This window comes from Puma concolor, chromosome E1 (genome assembly GCF_028749965.1).
Source record: "Puma concolor isolate L17-30 chromosome E1, mPumCon1.1.hap2, whole genome shotgun sequence".
Classification (NCBI taxonomy): Eukaryota; Metazoa; Chordata; class Mammalia; order Carnivora; family Felidae; genus Puma; species Puma concolor.
Window position 1 is genome coordinate 24,138,265 of NC_141680.1, and position 8,078 is coordinate 24,146,342.

The following is an 8,078-nucleotide window of genomic DNA, read 5'->3' on the forward strand; positions in this document are numbered from 1 at the left end:
CTCCAGGCTCCGAGCTGTCAGCACAGAGCCCGATGCGGGGCTCAAACTCACAGACCGCAAGACCATGACCTGAGCCGAAGTCGGATGCCCAACCGACTGAGCCACCCAGGCGCCCCTTTTTTAAAATATTTTTAAATGTTTATTTTTATATTTAAGAGAGAGAGAGAAAACGCGAGCAGGGGAGGGGCAGAGAGAGAGAGGGAGGGAGAGGATCTGCGCTAAGAATGGAGAGCCCAACGTGGGACTCGAACTCAAGAACTGTGAGATCATGACCTGAGCCGAAGTTAGATGCTCAATTAATTGGCTGAACCACCCAGGTGTCTCCTCAATTCTCTTCTTGAAGTGCATCCGTTAGTAGCCCTCTCAGTGAAGGTCTGTGACAAGTAAACTCTGTCTTTGCCTGAAAATACCATTATTTTGCTATCCCTCCTGAATAGTACTTTCGCTGGGTCAAATGCATTTCTAAACTGATGGTTATTCTTCCTGCGTACTTTGAAGATTATTTCCACTGTGTTCTGACACCTTTGGTTGAAGATGAAAGGTCTTGTTTCATTTTATTATTCCTGTGTAGGAAATGTATTGGTATTTATCTCTGGTAGCTGCTAACATTTTTATTTTTTTGTGTGTATGTTTTGTTTTACTTTGGTCCATCTTATTTCTGCAATTCCAGTATGCCAATATGTCTGAGGGTACAGCTGTTTGGTTTATCTTGCATGGAACTCAGTATACTTCTTTAACCTGAGGCTTCATATCTCTTTTCAATTTTGGAAGCCAGGATTTCTTTAAATACTGCCATTTCTATATTTTCTATAGACTCTTCTAGAATCCCTATTAAAAGTATATCGGGGGCTCCTGGGTGGCTCAGTCGGTTAAGCATGCAACATTGGCTCTGGTCATGATCTCATGGTTTGGGAGTTCGAGCCCGACATGGGGCTCTGTGCTGACAGCCCAAAGCCTGCTTCAGATTTTCTGTCTCCTTCTCCCTCTGCCCACCCTCCACTTGCACTCTGTCTCTCTCTCTCAAAAATAAATAAACATTTTTTTAAAAAGCATATCAGATCTTTCCATTCATTATTTCATGTCTCCTAACCTCCTTCCATGATGTGTGTGTCTTTACTTATCCATGTTTCATTTTGGATGACTTCTTTAGATCCATACTTCACATCACTAATTCTCTCTTTATTTGTAGTTATTCTATAACTAGCCAACCCCTTAAGTTTTAGGTTTTCATTGTATTTTTCATTTTTGAAAATTCTACTTTTTCAGGTCAACTTATTCATTTTCAGTATCCCATTCTTGACCTTTTACTTCTATAAGTATTTTCAACACACATATTTTATAATCTCTTTCAGAATGTCCTATTATCTGCAATTTTGTGGGTACTGATGCTCTTACTTATTGTTTCTGTTAACTCTCCTTCATGGTACTTCATTTCCTAGCATAGTTTGTGACTTTTGTCCTGGGCTCATCTTCAAAAGGGAATATGTTTTGTTTTGTGCTCTTTCTTTCTTTCTTTCTTTCTTCCTTTCCTCTTTCCTTCCTTCCTTCCTTTCGAGAGAGAGAGAGAGAAAGAGTGGGAGAGAGGGACGTGGGAGAGAGGGACAGGGAGAGGGGGAAAGAGAATCTTAAGCCGTCTCCATGCCCAGAGTAGAGCCCAACTCAGGCTCTATCTCACAACTGTGAGATCATGACCTGAGCCAAAATCAAGAGATAGATCCTTAACTGACTGACCCATCCAGGCACCCCTTGTGCATTTTCATAGATGCCTCTTCTAGGTTCCTGGTGATTTGACTACTGTAAACTGGTTCTTACACTTCCTCACCTGGATATTATAAATTCAGACTCCATACTGACATATGACACAGGCTTTGGCTTACAATTTCTCATGGGTGTCTGTTCTCCCATCTACAGTCCCAGGTGGGTGTTAAGGCTCCTTGTAAATTCCTTAGGTGGGGAGCAGTTTTCCAGTTCCCATTTGTGAACAAGGGAATCCTTAGAATCCATTCCACTTCCTCACCTCTCCCTGTCCTCAGAGTTTCTCTTCTGTGCCTCCATTTAGTATTGAATCATAGCTTCCAGCACTGAGAGCCTATCTCTCAATGTGGGACCCCCATCAGCCATCAGGGTCTCAAGCACTTACTTACCACTCTAGCTTTGAATCCTTCTCTTTATTTCTTTCTTACAAACTCAACAATGTATTTGGGAAAAAAAATTTTTCTGTTCTACTTAATCCAGATTGTCTATGAATTTTTAGAGAAACAAACCCATGTCAGTCAGTCTGTTGCATTAAGCAGAAGTCTCCAGAAATTTCTTTATGGTGAGTGAATGAATGAATGAATGACACCCAAGGTTCCTTCAGGTCTAAAGTCTATAATTTTAAGTGTACTCAGAGGAGAAGCTTAATATCAGAAACAGAAATCCAAGTACATTGTTCATCTTTTCATGTCTCTCTTTCTGTGGAAATAGACAAAGGGTCCCCCTGACTCCAGTGGACACATGTTTTAGCACATAAACTAAGGTTTGCTCCCAGTTACATTTGGTGACAATGGACAAAAAATATGCCTAGCTTTTTTCTTCTTCAAGATGGAAGCAATTCTATTTGACCCAATTTGTGGAATATTAGAAGACCTAAAGAACTATTTTAAAGAGCTTTTCAAATAAAAGTTCTATGTATCTTAATTTATTCCCAACAAGGCTAACAGTCAAATGTCAAGAAACCTCCCTGATAAGTTATTTGCGGGCATTTAGAAATGTCCAAGTGTTCAGGCGCTTGGGTGGCTCAGTTGGTTGAGCTTCCAACTTCAGCTCAGGTCATGATCTCACAGCTCGTGAGTTTGAGCCCTGCATCGGGCTCTGTGCTGACGGCTCAGAGCCTGGAGCCTGCTTTGGATTCTGTGTCTCCCTCTCTCTCTGCCCCTCCCCCACTCTCTCTCTCTCTCTCTCTCTCTCTCAAAAATAAACATTAAAAAAAAAAAAAGAGGGGCGCCTGGGTGGCTCAGTCGGTTGAGCGTCTGACTTCGGCTCGGGTCATGATCTCACTGTCGGTGAGTTCGAGCCCCGCGTCGTGCTCTGTGCTGACTGCTCAGAGCCTGGAGCCTGTTTCAGATTCTGTGTCTCCCTCTCTCTCTGACCCTCCCCCGTTCATGCTCTGTCTCTCTCTGTCTCAAAACTAAATAAACGTTAAAAAAATTAAAAAAAAAAAAAAGAAAGAAAGAAAGAAAGAAAGAAAGAAATGCCCAAGTGTTGGGGTGCCTGACTGGCTCAGTTGGTAGCACATCTGACTCTTGATCTTGGGGTCATGAGTTCGAGCCCCACATTGGGTGTAGAGATTACTAAAAAAAAAAAAAAAAAAAAAAAAAATACAGAAATGCCCAAGTCTTATTGGAGGGAGACTAAGACATGGTCCTCAGGAAATTCCCATTCATGCCTGAGCAGCTGAAGGAAATACTTTCTAGAAACTGCATGTCTAGAATGCAGACAGGATAATAATTTGCTACGTTATAGGATTTTGTGCATACTGCCTTGAAACTGCCCTAGAGAAAGGCTATGCTCTTCCATCCCCAGTGTATGTTTGCCTTGCCCATGAAAGTCATCGCTGTTTGCTTCAGTGCTACAAGTGTTTATGAGCTCTTGCTCAGGACCCTGCAGCGTGCCACATCCTGGGGCCACAGAGATGAACAGGATGAGTCCCCTGCCCTCCTCATCCTAACAGTCTGGGTGGTATTGCATGTGGATGGGAAATAAGAGCTTTTCTGTGATTTTTAAAATTTGTTAACATTTTTTAATGTTTTAATTTTCCTTTCAAGTATTCACCTACTCAGACTCTCTGACATTCCTCCTAAACGATGTCCCTTCCTTCTGAACAGTGGCAGTGCTGCAGCTTCTGTGGACCTTATTTCACGGTCGCTTGTAGAGTGTGGGGGTATCTCAACCGGCCCCTGCACATGAAATTTATTTGCCCCTGGAGCCATAAAAGGGCAGGATTTCGGAACAGGATAGCAGAAGCCTCCTCTTTCTCTGAAGCCCCAGGGCCTCTTCTTTGCACTTCCCTTAGGTCACCTGCCACTTTTCACTCTGTATCACCATTACTTGCCTATTTTCCTTCTCTTCGTCCTGAAACCGAAACCCCTGGAGGGCAGGGTCCGTCTTTTATAGTACCTATAAAGTTATGCTTAAAAATTATTTTTGTATGATTTGATCCTGTCTACAGGCAGTTGAGGCCCAAAGCTGTTAAATTGCTTGCTAAGAATTGCTCCCTGAGAGGATGGCAAAGAAAGTGACAGCAGCATTGGTAGGACCCATGTCTCTTGATATTCCCTGTCCTACTCTCAGCAAACATCTCTTCTCCAATTCAGGGCTTCTCAGACTTGACCGTGCCACAAATCAACCAGGGAGCATTTTCAAAATGCACATCCGGGGGCGCCTGGGTGGCTCAGGTGGTTGAGCATTCGACTTCGGCTCAGGTCATGATCTCCCAGTCCATGGGTTCGAGCCCCACGTCAGGCTCTGTGCTGACAGCCTCAGCACCTGGAGCTTGCTTTGGATTCTGCATCTCCCTCCCACCCTCTCTCTCTCTCTCTGCCCCTCTGCTGCTCATGCTCTGTCTCTCTCTGTCCCTCAAAAAATAAAACAAAACGTTAAAAAGAATTTTTTTTTTTAAATACAATGCACATCCTGTTTGAGGAGACGTGGGGTGAGGCCTAAGGGTCTGCATTTCTAACAAGATCCCAGCTGGTGGTGGTGTCCAGGGTGCCGGTCGAGAGCACACTTTGACTAGCAAGGGTCTAACACAAGCCAAATACTGTGCTAATGTACACAGGCCTTGGGGGTTGGAGGTGAGGAGTTGGAAAAGACCCACAAGCATTAAGAAAGAAAGGGCCAGACTCCCAAAGCTCAGAGCTCAGAGGCTACTGGAAAATGCCTGTAAGAAACACTTGTGTGGTTCTGGTGAAGACTGGTCTGTGTCCAGAGTATTCCAGGTGCATGGGAAAAGGAAGAGCCAATAATTTCCCCCAGTTAACCGCAGAGAGGGGAGCTCTAACACAGTCCCTTCCAGGCCAGGGCAATCACTTCCCTTTTCCACGATATTTTGTCCTGAGTCTTCAAGCAAACCTAACAAGGCAGCCTCCTTCAGTCATGCTCGCTCACGGGCCCAGGGACCCGATCCTCTCACACGCCCCAAATACCCCTGCAGCATTGGTGCCATAACCAAGGCAGCTCAGTTAGTCAAAGCCCAAGGGCACAGACGTCAGCCTCTCTGGTTCCTCTGAGCCCACCTGCTTTTTAGAAACTGTGCGGCCTATGGATGCCTGAATTCTCAGAATGGTGTTGGGAAGAGGGAGACATTGTCATAAGGGCTGACCATCGGCCTGTTTTCATACCGCTAGCTGGTGGGGCTCTAGAGGTGAGAGCCCCCTCACTATGCTACTCTGACTCTGAGAACCTGTTGGGTGTTTTTTCTTAAAGGGGGGAGGAGAAGAAAAACTTTGTTCCAGGAATAATCTCATCTACATTTAATTACATTGCCCTGGGCGTTTTTCTTTCACTGGCAATGAATGTGGCCTCTAAACAGTGTCTGGGGCCCTCAGGCCGTAGTTACTTCCTGCGAGAGAAACTGAGATAGGCTTCCCTGAGCCAGCCCAGAGCTGCATGGGTCCCCAGAGTCTGCACTGCACCCCACTGGGATGGGCCTTCCAACCCCAGCAGTGAGCTCCCCAAATGGCTCTTTGAATAGGCTAGGAAAGACAGCAAAGATGAGGAAGGAAACTCCTCGAAGGGACCACTCAACTGTGTTGCCAAGAAAGATGCAAAGGGCCCAGCTCCCCAATTCTGTATATTTAATGCTTTCAGTCTTAAAGATTAACAGGGGAAAAGCAGCTAAGCTGAGCGGAGTGCCACAAAGTCCACAGGCGTCAAGCGCATGGTCAGAGGCAGAGCACAGCAACCCTCAACATTAGTATGGGGTGGGGTGGGGGGGCTGGGAGCACCTTCCAGAGACACGTGGAACTTCAGAGTGAGAGAGAGGGACCTGAGCAGTTGCCAAAATCAATCGCCTCGTTTACAGGTAGGGAAACCAAGGCCCAGCTAGAGGAATGGATGCCCCAAGTCACTGTGCAAATACCTATAGTGTATTCTAAACGCATTTGTTAAAATATAGGGATACATTCTTTGATTAAAATCCCTTGGCACATTGTCCTAGAGAACTTCAGACCGATTTATGAAAGCTCAAAACTATCTCAACCATCCTTAACATTCTCAGATGCTATTAGGCATCCCTGAATTCATCTAAGGAGCAAAGTACCAAATTCATGAAAAATGCATGAAACCGTGTTAAGTCCGGGGTGGGGAGACTACAGCCTGCTCTTTTGGGTATCCCTGAAGTCGAGAGTGGTTTGTACATTTTTTGAATGGTTGGGGGAAAAAAGAAGGAAAAATAACATTTCTTGAAGTGTAAAAATCGTATGAAATTCAAATTTCAGTGTCCATAAATAAAATTTTATTGGTATGGAGTCACATTTGCTTACATATTAACCATGGCTGCTTTGGCACTACAGTGGTAGGAGCCAGTCGTTGGACAGACTATATAGTGCTCAAAGCCAAAAGTATTGACCACCTTGCTCTTTACAGAGGGAGCTTGCAGACCCCTTAGGTAGAGAAGGAAGATTTGGAGTAGCATTTTGGAGGGGATCCCAGACTCTGCCATCTAAAACTAAAAACTCCCAAGGGGAACATATCCCTCATGAAGAAAAATCTCCGGCAGCTAACAGAGGACTGTGTGTTGACAGGGCAAGAATTAATCCCCCGTGTGCAGAGGCTCAGGTTCGTGTCTCTGTGAGCTCTGTCTCTCTCACTTCTGCACCTTCCCCATGACCAATAAGCTATGTTAGCCCTGAAGGTCCCCATTAGAGCCTCCTGGAAGTTCCCCTCCACATATCCCTTTAAGACCATTGCACTTCCTGTGTAGGTATCAGATATTCCTCTGACCTGAGACCCTTTGCTATAGGGTGTTAGGAGTCAAAGATAGAAATGAAGGTATCCAAATCAAGCACTTGTGTTTTGACCTAAGACCTGTCATTAACGGTATGAGAAAATAGGAGAAATGGAATTTATCCTTAAAGCCTTTAGAATTTCCTCCTCTGGGATGTTGTCCCTAACTCCCTTGGGAAAACATAGAGACAGCTCCCTCTGAGTGCCTTTGGACCTTGAGCCACACTTAGCATTACTTTGCAATTAACATGTTGCCTTGTAAGTGGTTATTTGGATATCTATGTCCAGGAAGACAGGGACCTGATCTTGTCATCTCTGGATCCCCCAGGACCTGGGACCACACCTGGCATATAGTGGGTGTATTGGTTTGCTAGGGCTTCTATAACAAAATATCACAGGCTGAGTGGCTTAAGGGACAAAAACTTATTTTCTCACAGTTCTGGAGGCTGGAAGTCCAAGATCAATGTGTCAGCAGGTTTGGTTTCTCCTGAGGTCTCTCCTTGCCTTTAGACAACCGCTTTCTCTTTGCATCTTCACATGGCCTTTTCTCTGTGTGCTCATTCCAGGTGTCCCTTCCTCTTCTTTTAAGGACACCATTGCTATTGGATTAAGGTCTCATTCTTAGGACCTCATTTAACCTTCATTGCCTCTTTAAAGGCCCTATCTCCAAATACAGTCACGTTGGGAGTTGGGGCCTCCACATGGGAATTTGGAGGGAACACGATTCAATCCGTAACACTGGGTGTCTAATAAATAATGTTTTGGGGGCACCTGGGTGGCGCAGTCGGTTAAGCGTCCGACTTCAGCCAGGTCACGATCTCGCGGTCCGGGAGTTCGAGCCCCGCGTCGGGCTCTGGGCTGATGGCTCAGAGCCTGGAGCCTGTTTCCGATTCTGTGTCTCCCTCTCTCTCTGCCCCTCCCCCGTTCATGCTCTGTCTCTCTCTGTCCCAAAAATAAATAAACGTTGAAAAAAAAAATTTAAAAAATAAATAAATAAATAATGTTTTGGAAAGAAGGCAGGAAGGATGGATCCTAAGCACTAAAACATTAACAAATGGCAGGGCATGATACAGACATAACCATAATATCAC